The following is an 8,450-nucleotide window of genomic DNA, read 5'->3' on the forward strand; positions in this document are numbered from 1 at the left end:
AGTAAGAGGCTGAAGCTTTATAATATACACAAAAGGGAAAGATCCAGCCAAGGGCTGCTCTACCTTGGTGAAAGACTTGGAGAGACTTCCGGTTAAGATGGCGGCTTAGAGAAAGCTAAAGCTCAGATCTCCGGAAAACCCTTCCCGACCAATCTCAAACGATAAGCTCCTAAGGCGCCGAAATTCAAAACGATCAACAGCACAGACCCTGGGAACCCTCCTCCTGGACCTGGACCCGGTTCAAAAGGTACGGCTCCCCTTAAAAGCCAGAACCCGAGATCACTCGGACCTCAGGGGTAGGAGCGCAGAGTCCAAGGCTCCCGGAAGCCGCAGCCCGGCCGGGCTCAGAGAGCAGAACCCTCAGGGCCTTCTACAGTCCCGGTGAAAGTTACTGCCTGGGGCTTCCGCTGCAGAGAGCTGGTCGAAACAACAGCAACCCTCAGGGCGGGCAAGACAGCCTCACAGGCTGGATCCTGCTATCCAAGTCTCAGTGAAAGTCCTTGCCCGGAGCTTGGGAAAGCTGCAGCCCATCCCCCCGCAGGCCGACGAAACAGCCTCACGGCCAGCGATTCTGAAGGCAACTTCCGGAAAGCGAGCCGGGGGGAGAGTGTGGCCTCGTGGTCCGAACCTTCCATTCCAGTTCCAGTGAGGCATATTCAGTTTAACCCAGGGAAAGCTCATAGAACTATCTGCCCAGGACTAAAGCCTCTGAACACCAGAAAGAGACAAGAAAAACTAATCCTCCACATTCAGAAATGGCAAACTCCACAGAACCACAGAAGCCCCAAAATACCAAGAAAAATAAGAAGAAAGGGGCGACTTTGGACACATTCTATGGAGCCAAAATACAAAATACAGAGCAGACAGAAGATAATATAAAAGAAAATGCTCCAAAACCTTCCAAAGGAAATGGAAACTCTCCACAAACCTATGAAGAATTTGAATCAGAAATGACCAAAAAGATGGAAGCCTTCTGGGAGGAAAAGTTGGAAATAATGCAAAAGAAATTCACGCATCTACAAAACCAGTTTGACCAAACTGTAAAAGAAAACCAGGCTTTAAAGGCCAGAATCAGGCAGCTGGAAGACAACGATCGTGTAAAAGAGCAAGAATCAATAAAGCAAAGCCAAAATACCAAGAAATTAGAAGAGAACATAAAATATCTCACCGACAAGGTGATAGATCTGGAAAATAGGGGGAGAAGGGATAATTTAAGAATAATTGGACTCCCAGATAAGCCAGAAATAAACACCAAACTGGACATGGTGATACAAGATATAATCAAAGAAAATTGCCCAGAGATTCTAGAACAAGGGGGCAATACAGCCACTGACAGAGCTCACAGAACACCTTCTACACTAAACCCCCAAAAGACAACTCCCAGGAATGTAATTGCCAAATTCCAAAGCTATCAAACAAAAGAAAAAATCCTACAGGAAGCCAGAAAAAGACAATTTAGATATAAAGGAATGCCAATCAGGGTCACCCAAGACCTTGCAAGTTCTACTCTGAATGATCGTAAGGCATGGAACATGATCTTCAGAAAGGCAAGAGAGCTGGGTCTCCAACCAAGAATCAGCTACCCAGCAAAACTGACTATATACTTCCAAGGGAAAGTATGGGCATTCAACAAAATAGAAGACTTCCAACTTTTTGCAAAGAAAAAACCAGAGCTCTGTGGAAAGTTTGATACCGAAAATCAAAGAGCAAGGAATACCTGAAAAGGTAAATATTAAGGAAAGGGGAAAATGTTATCTTCTTCTTTTACTCAAACTCTCTTCTATAAGGACTACATTTATATCAACCTATGTATACTAACATGTGGGGAAAATGTAATGTATAAATAGGGGGTAAAGAAAGACCAAATAGAATAATCATTCTCACACAAAGATTCACATGGGAAGGGGAGGGGAAGAAAACTCCTATAAGAAGGAGAGGAAGAGAGGGGGGGGGTTACTTAAACTTCAATCTCAGGGAAATCAGCTCTGAGAGGGAAAATCATCCAGATCCATTGGGATCTTGAATTCTATCTTACCCAACAAGGGTAAGGAGAAGGGAAAACCAAGGGGGGGAGGGGGAGAGGGAGAACAAAAAGGGAGGGAAAGAGAGGGGGGAGGGGGAGGGAACAAAAAGGGAGGGACTAAAAAGGGAAACATCAAGGGAGGGGACAAGGGGGACTGTTTCAAAGTAAATCACTGGACTAAAAGGTAGAGCCGAAGAAGAAAAGGTTAGAATTAGGGAAGGCAATCAAAATGCCAGGGAGTCCACAAATGACAATCATAACTTTGAACGTGAATGGGATGAACTCACCCATAAAACGTAGACGAATAGCAGAATGGATTAGAATCCAAAACCCTACCATATGTTGTCTTCAAGAAACACACATGAGGCGGGTTGACACCCACAAGGTCAGAATTAAAGGATGGATTAAGACCTTCTGGGCTTCAACTGATAGAAAGAAGGCAGGAGTGGTAATCATGATATCTGATAAAGCCAATGCAAAAATAGACCTGATCAAAAGGGATAGGGAAGGTAATTATATTTTGTTAAAAGGGACTATAGACAATGAGGAAATATCATTAATCAATATGTATGCACCAAATAATATAGCACCCAAATTTCTAATGGAGAAACTAGGAGAATTGAAGGAAGAAATAGACAATAAAACCATACTAGTGGGAGACTTAAACCAACCATTATCAAATTTAGATAAATCAAATTAAAAATAAATAAGAAAGAGGTAAAAGAAGTGAATGAAATCTTAGAAAAATTAGAATTAATAGACATATGGAGAAAAATAAATAGGGATAAAAAGGAATACACCTTCTTCTCAGCACCACATGGCACATTCACAAAAATTGACCATACATTAGGTCACAGAAACATAGCACACAAATGCAGAAAAGCAGAAATAATGAATGCAGCCTTCTCAGATCACAAGGCAATAAAAATAATGATTAGTAATGGTACATGGAAAACCAAATCTAAAACCAATTGGAAATTAAACAATATGATACTCCAAAACCGTTTAGTTAAAGAAGAAATCATAGAAACAATTAATAATTTCATCGAGGAAAATGACAATGGCGAAACATCCTTCCAAACCTTTTGGGATGCAGCCAAAGCGGTAATCAGAGGTAAATTCATATCCCTGAATGCTTATATTAACAAACAAGGGAGAGCAGAGATCAATCAATTGGAAATGCAAATGAAAAAACTGGAAAGCGATCAAATTAAAAACCCCCAGCAGAAAACCAAATTAGAAATCCTAAAAATTAAGGGAGAAATTAATAAAATCGAAAGTGATAGAACTATTGATTTAATAAATGAGACAAGAAGCTGGTACTTTGAAAAAACAAACAAAATAGACAAGGTACTGGTCAATCTAGTTAAAAAAAGGAAGGAAGAAAAGCAAATTCACAGCATTAAAGATGAAAAGGGGGACAGCACCTCCAATGAGGAGGAAATTAAGGCAATCATTAGAAATTACTTTGCCCAATTATATGGCAATAAATACACCAATTTAGGAGAAATGGATGAATATATACAAAAATACAAACTGCCTAGACTAACAGAAGAGGAAATAGAATTCCTAAATAATCCCATATCAGAAATTGAAATCCAACAAGCCATCAAAGAACTTCCTAAGAAAAAGTCCCCAGGGCCTGATGGATTCACCTGTGAATTCTATCAAACATTCAGAGAACAGTTAATCCCAATACTATACAAACTATTTGACATAATAAGCAAAGAGGGAGTTCTACCAAACTCCTTTTACGACACAAACATGGTACTGATTCCAAAACCAGGCAGGTCAAAAACAGAGAAAGAAAACTATAGGCCAATCTCCCTAATGAATATAGATGCAAAAATCTTAAATAGGATACTAGCAAAAAGACTCCAGCAAGTGATCAGAAGGATCATTCACCATGATCAAGTAGGATTCATACCAGGGATGCAGGGCTGGTTCAACATTAGGAAAACCATCCACATAATTGACCACATCAACAAGCAAACTAGCAAGAATCACATGATTATTTCAATAGATGCAGAAAAAGCCTTTGATAAAATACAACACCCATTCCTATTAAAAACACTAGAAAGCATAGGAATAGAAGGGTCATTCCTAAAAATAATAAACAGTATATATCTAAAACCATCAGCTAATATCATCTGCAATGGGGATAAACTAGATGCATTCCCAATAAGATCAGGAGTGAAACAAGGATGCCCATTATCACCTCTACTATTTGACATTGTACTAGAAACACTAGCAGTAGCAATTAGAGAAGATAAAGGAATTGAAGGCATCAAAATAGGCAAGGAGGAGACCAAGTTATCACTCTTTGCGGATGACATGATGGTCTACTTAAAGAATCCTAGAGATTCAACCAAAAAGCTAATTGAAATAATCAACAACTTTAGCAAAGTTGCAGGATACAAAATAAACCCACATAAATCATCAGCTTTTCTATATATCTCCAACACAGCTCAGCAGCAAGAACTAGAAAGAGAAATCCCATTCAAAATCACCTTAGACAAAATAAAATACCTAGGAATCTATCTCCCAAGACAAACACAGGAACTATATGAACACAACTACAAAACACTCGCCACACAACTAAAACTAGACTTGAACAAATGGAAAAACATTAACTGCTCATGGATAGGACGAGCCAATATAATAAAAATGACCATCCTACCCAAACTTATTTATCTATTTAGTGCCATACCCATTGAACTACCAAAATACTTCTTCACTGATTTAGAAAAAACCATAACAAAGTTCATTTGGAAGAACAAAAGATCAAGGATATCCAGGGAAATAATGAAAAAAAAACACATATGATGGGGGCCTTGCAGTCCCTGACCTAAAACTATACTACAAAGCAGCAGTCATCAAAACAATTTGGTACTGGCTAAGAAACAGAAAGGAAGATCAGTGGAATAGACTGGGGGAAAGCGACCTCAGCAAGACAGTATACGATAAACCCAAAGATCCCAGCTTTTGGGACAAAAATCCACTATTCGATAAAAACTGCTGGGAAAATTGGAAGACAGTGTGGGAGAGACTAGGAATAGATCAACACCTCACACCCTACACCAAGATAAATTCAAAATGGGTGAGTGACTTAAACATAAAGAAGGAAACCATAAGTAAATTGGGTAAACACAGAATAGTATACATGTCAGACCTTTGGGAGGGGAAAGGCTTTAAAACCAAGCAAGATATAGAAAGAATCACAAAATGTAAAATAAATAATTTTGACTACATCAAACTAAAAAGCTTTTGTACAAACAAAACCAATATAACTAAAATCAGAAGGGAAACAACAAATTGGGAAAAAATCTTCATAGAAACCTCTGACAAAGGTTTAATTACTCATATTTATAAAGAGCTAAATCAATTGTACACAAAATCAAGCCATTCTCCAATTGATAAATGGGCAAGGGAAATGGATAGGCAGTTCTCAGATAAAGAAATCAAAACTATTAACAAGCACATGAAGAAGTGTTCTACATCTCTTATAATCAGAGAGATGCAAATCAAAACAACTCTGAGGTATCACCTCACACCTAGCAGATTGGCTAACATAACAGCAAAGGAAAGTAATGAATGCTGGAGGGGATGTGGCAAAATAGGGACATTAATTCATTGCTGGTGGAGCTGTGAACTGATCCAACCATTCTGGAGGGCAATTTGGAACTATGCCCAAAGGGTGCTAAAAGAATATCTACCCTTTGACCCAGTCATAGCACTGCTGGGTCTGTACCCCAAAGAGATAATGGACACAAAGACTTGTACAAAAATATTCATAGCTGCGCTCTTTGTGGTGGCCCAAAACTGGAAAATGAGGGGATGCCCATCAATTGAGGAATGGCTGAACAAACTGTGGTATATGTTGGTGATGGAGTACTATTGTGCTAAAAGGAATAATAAAGTGGAGGAATTCCATGGAGACTGGAACAACCTCCAGGAAGTGATGCAGAGCGAGAGGAGCAGAACCAGGAGAACATTGTACACAGAGACAAACACACTGTGGTATCATCGAACGTAATGGACTTCTCCATTAGTGGTGGTGTAATGTCCCTGAACAACTTGCAGGGACCCAGGAGAAAAAAACACCATTCATAAGCAAAGGATAAACTATGGGAGTGGAAACACCGAGAAAAAGCAACTGCCTGAATACAGAGGTTGAGGGGACATGACAGAGGATAGACTCTAAATGAACACTCTAATGCAAATACTATCAACAAAGCAATGGGTTCAAATCAAGAAAACATCTAATGCCCAGTGGACTTACGCGTCGGCTATGGGGGGTGGGGGGGGGGAGGAAAAGAAAATGATCTATGTCTTTAACGAATAATGCTTGGAAATGACCAAATAAAATATATTAAAAAAAAAAAAAGACTTGGAGAAACCATTAGGACAAAAGAGGTACTTAATACCTGAAGGGATTAGCCATCCCCACTTAAACTAAAAAAGTTAAAAAAAGGCATCAGCAACAGGGGGAAAGAACACTTCAGTCAGCTTCTCAATCGACCCTCCTCAGTCGATCAAAGCACCCTTGACCAGATCCCCCAAAACCTCACCATTGAACAACTTGACATCCCTCCTTCAATAGAGGAAGTCCAAAAAGCCATTAAACAAATGAGTGCAGGTAAGGTAAAGACGGGATTCCAACCAAGGTGTACAAGGCCTTAAATGGAAAGGCGCTCCAGGCATTCCACATAGTGCTGACCAGCATATGGGAAGGGGAAGACATGCCCCCAGAACTCAGAGATGCCTCCATTGTAGCCCTATACAAGAACAATGGCTCACGAGCAGCCTGTGACAACTACAGAGGCATCTCTCTACTCTCCACTGCCGGAAAGATCCTCGTCCGTGTTATACTCAACAGACTCCTGTCATCTGTTTCAGAGCAGAACCTGCCTGAATCACAATGTGGCTTCCGACCAGATCGTAGCACCATCAACATGGTCTTCATGGTGAGGCAAATGCAGGACAAATGCCTTGAGCAGAACCTGAGTCTCTACATTGTCTTCATAGACCTGACAAAGGTGTTCGACACAGTGAACAGGGACGCATTGTGGGTGATCCTCAGCAAGCTCGGTTGCCCAGCAAAATTCGTCAAACTGATCCAGCTCTTTCATGTCGACATAACAGGGGAAGTCCTATCTGGTGGAGAGACTTCCGATCTCTTCAACATCTCCAATGGCGTGAAACAAGGCTGTGTCCTCACTCCGGTACTATTCAACCTATACTTCTACCAAGTATTACAACGTGCTGTGATGGATCTAGACCTGGGCGTATACATCAAATACTGACTGGATGGCTCACTATTTGACCTTCGCCTCCTGACTGCAAAAACAAAAACAACAGAGAGACTCATCCTGGAAGCTCTCTTCGCAGATGACTGTGCTCTCATGGCCCACCAAGAAAATCATCTCCAAACCATTGTGGACAGGTTCTCTACTGCAACAAAACTGTTTGGCCTGACTATCAGCCTCAGCAAAACAGAGGTGCTGTTCCAACCTGCACCAGGGAGGTCAACGAACCAGCCGTGCATTACAATCGACGGCACGCAGCTTTCTAACGCCAACACTTTCAAGTACCTGGGCAGCACCATCGCCAACGATGGGTCCCTAGACCATGAGATCAATGCCAGGATCCAAAAGGCCAGCCAGGCACTCGGGCAGCTGTGCTCTAAAGTCCTCCAACACAGCGGTGTAAGCACTGCGACGAAGCTCAAAGTGTACAACGCAGTGGTCCTCAGCTCGCTCCTGTACGGTTGTGAGACATGGACACTGTACCGGAAGCACATGAAACAGCTGGAGCAATTCCACCAACGCTCCCTCCGGTCAATCATGAGGATCCGATGGCAGGACCGAATCACCAACCAGGAAGTCCTCGACAGAGCCAACTCCACCAGCATCGAAGTCCTGGTCCTCAGAACCCAGCTACGATGGTCTGGACACGTCATCCGCATGGACCCACAGCGAATACCAAGACAGGGATTCTATGGTGAACTGTCAGCTGGACTCAGGAAACAAGGCCGACCAAAGAAAAGATTCAAGGATCAGCTAAAGTCCAACTTGAAGTGGGCTGGCATTGCACCAAAGCAACTAGAACTCGCTGCCTCTGACAGAAGCAGCTGGCGAACCCACATTCACCATGCTGCCACCACCTTTGAAGATGAGCGACGTCGACGTCTTGCCGCTGCGCGTGAACGCAGACACCAGGCCACAGCCGCACCTCCCGTAACAACTGGCGTCCCAGGCCCCATGTGCCACACACTGTGCGCCTCAGCCTTTGGACTCCAAAGCCACATGAGGGTACATCAATAGATGATAATGCACAAAGACAATGTCATTCTCGGTCACAGAGGAACTACCACTAATACCTGAAGGGATTAGCCATCCCCACTTAAACTCCTTTAAGGTCCATT

The sequence above is a fragment of the Monodelphis domestica genome, chromosome 3, assembly GCF_027887165.1.
Source record: "Monodelphis domestica isolate mMonDom1 chromosome 3, mMonDom1.pri, whole genome shotgun sequence".
NCBI lineage: Eukaryota > Metazoa > Chordata > Mammalia > Didelphimorphia > Didelphidae > Monodelphis > Monodelphis domestica.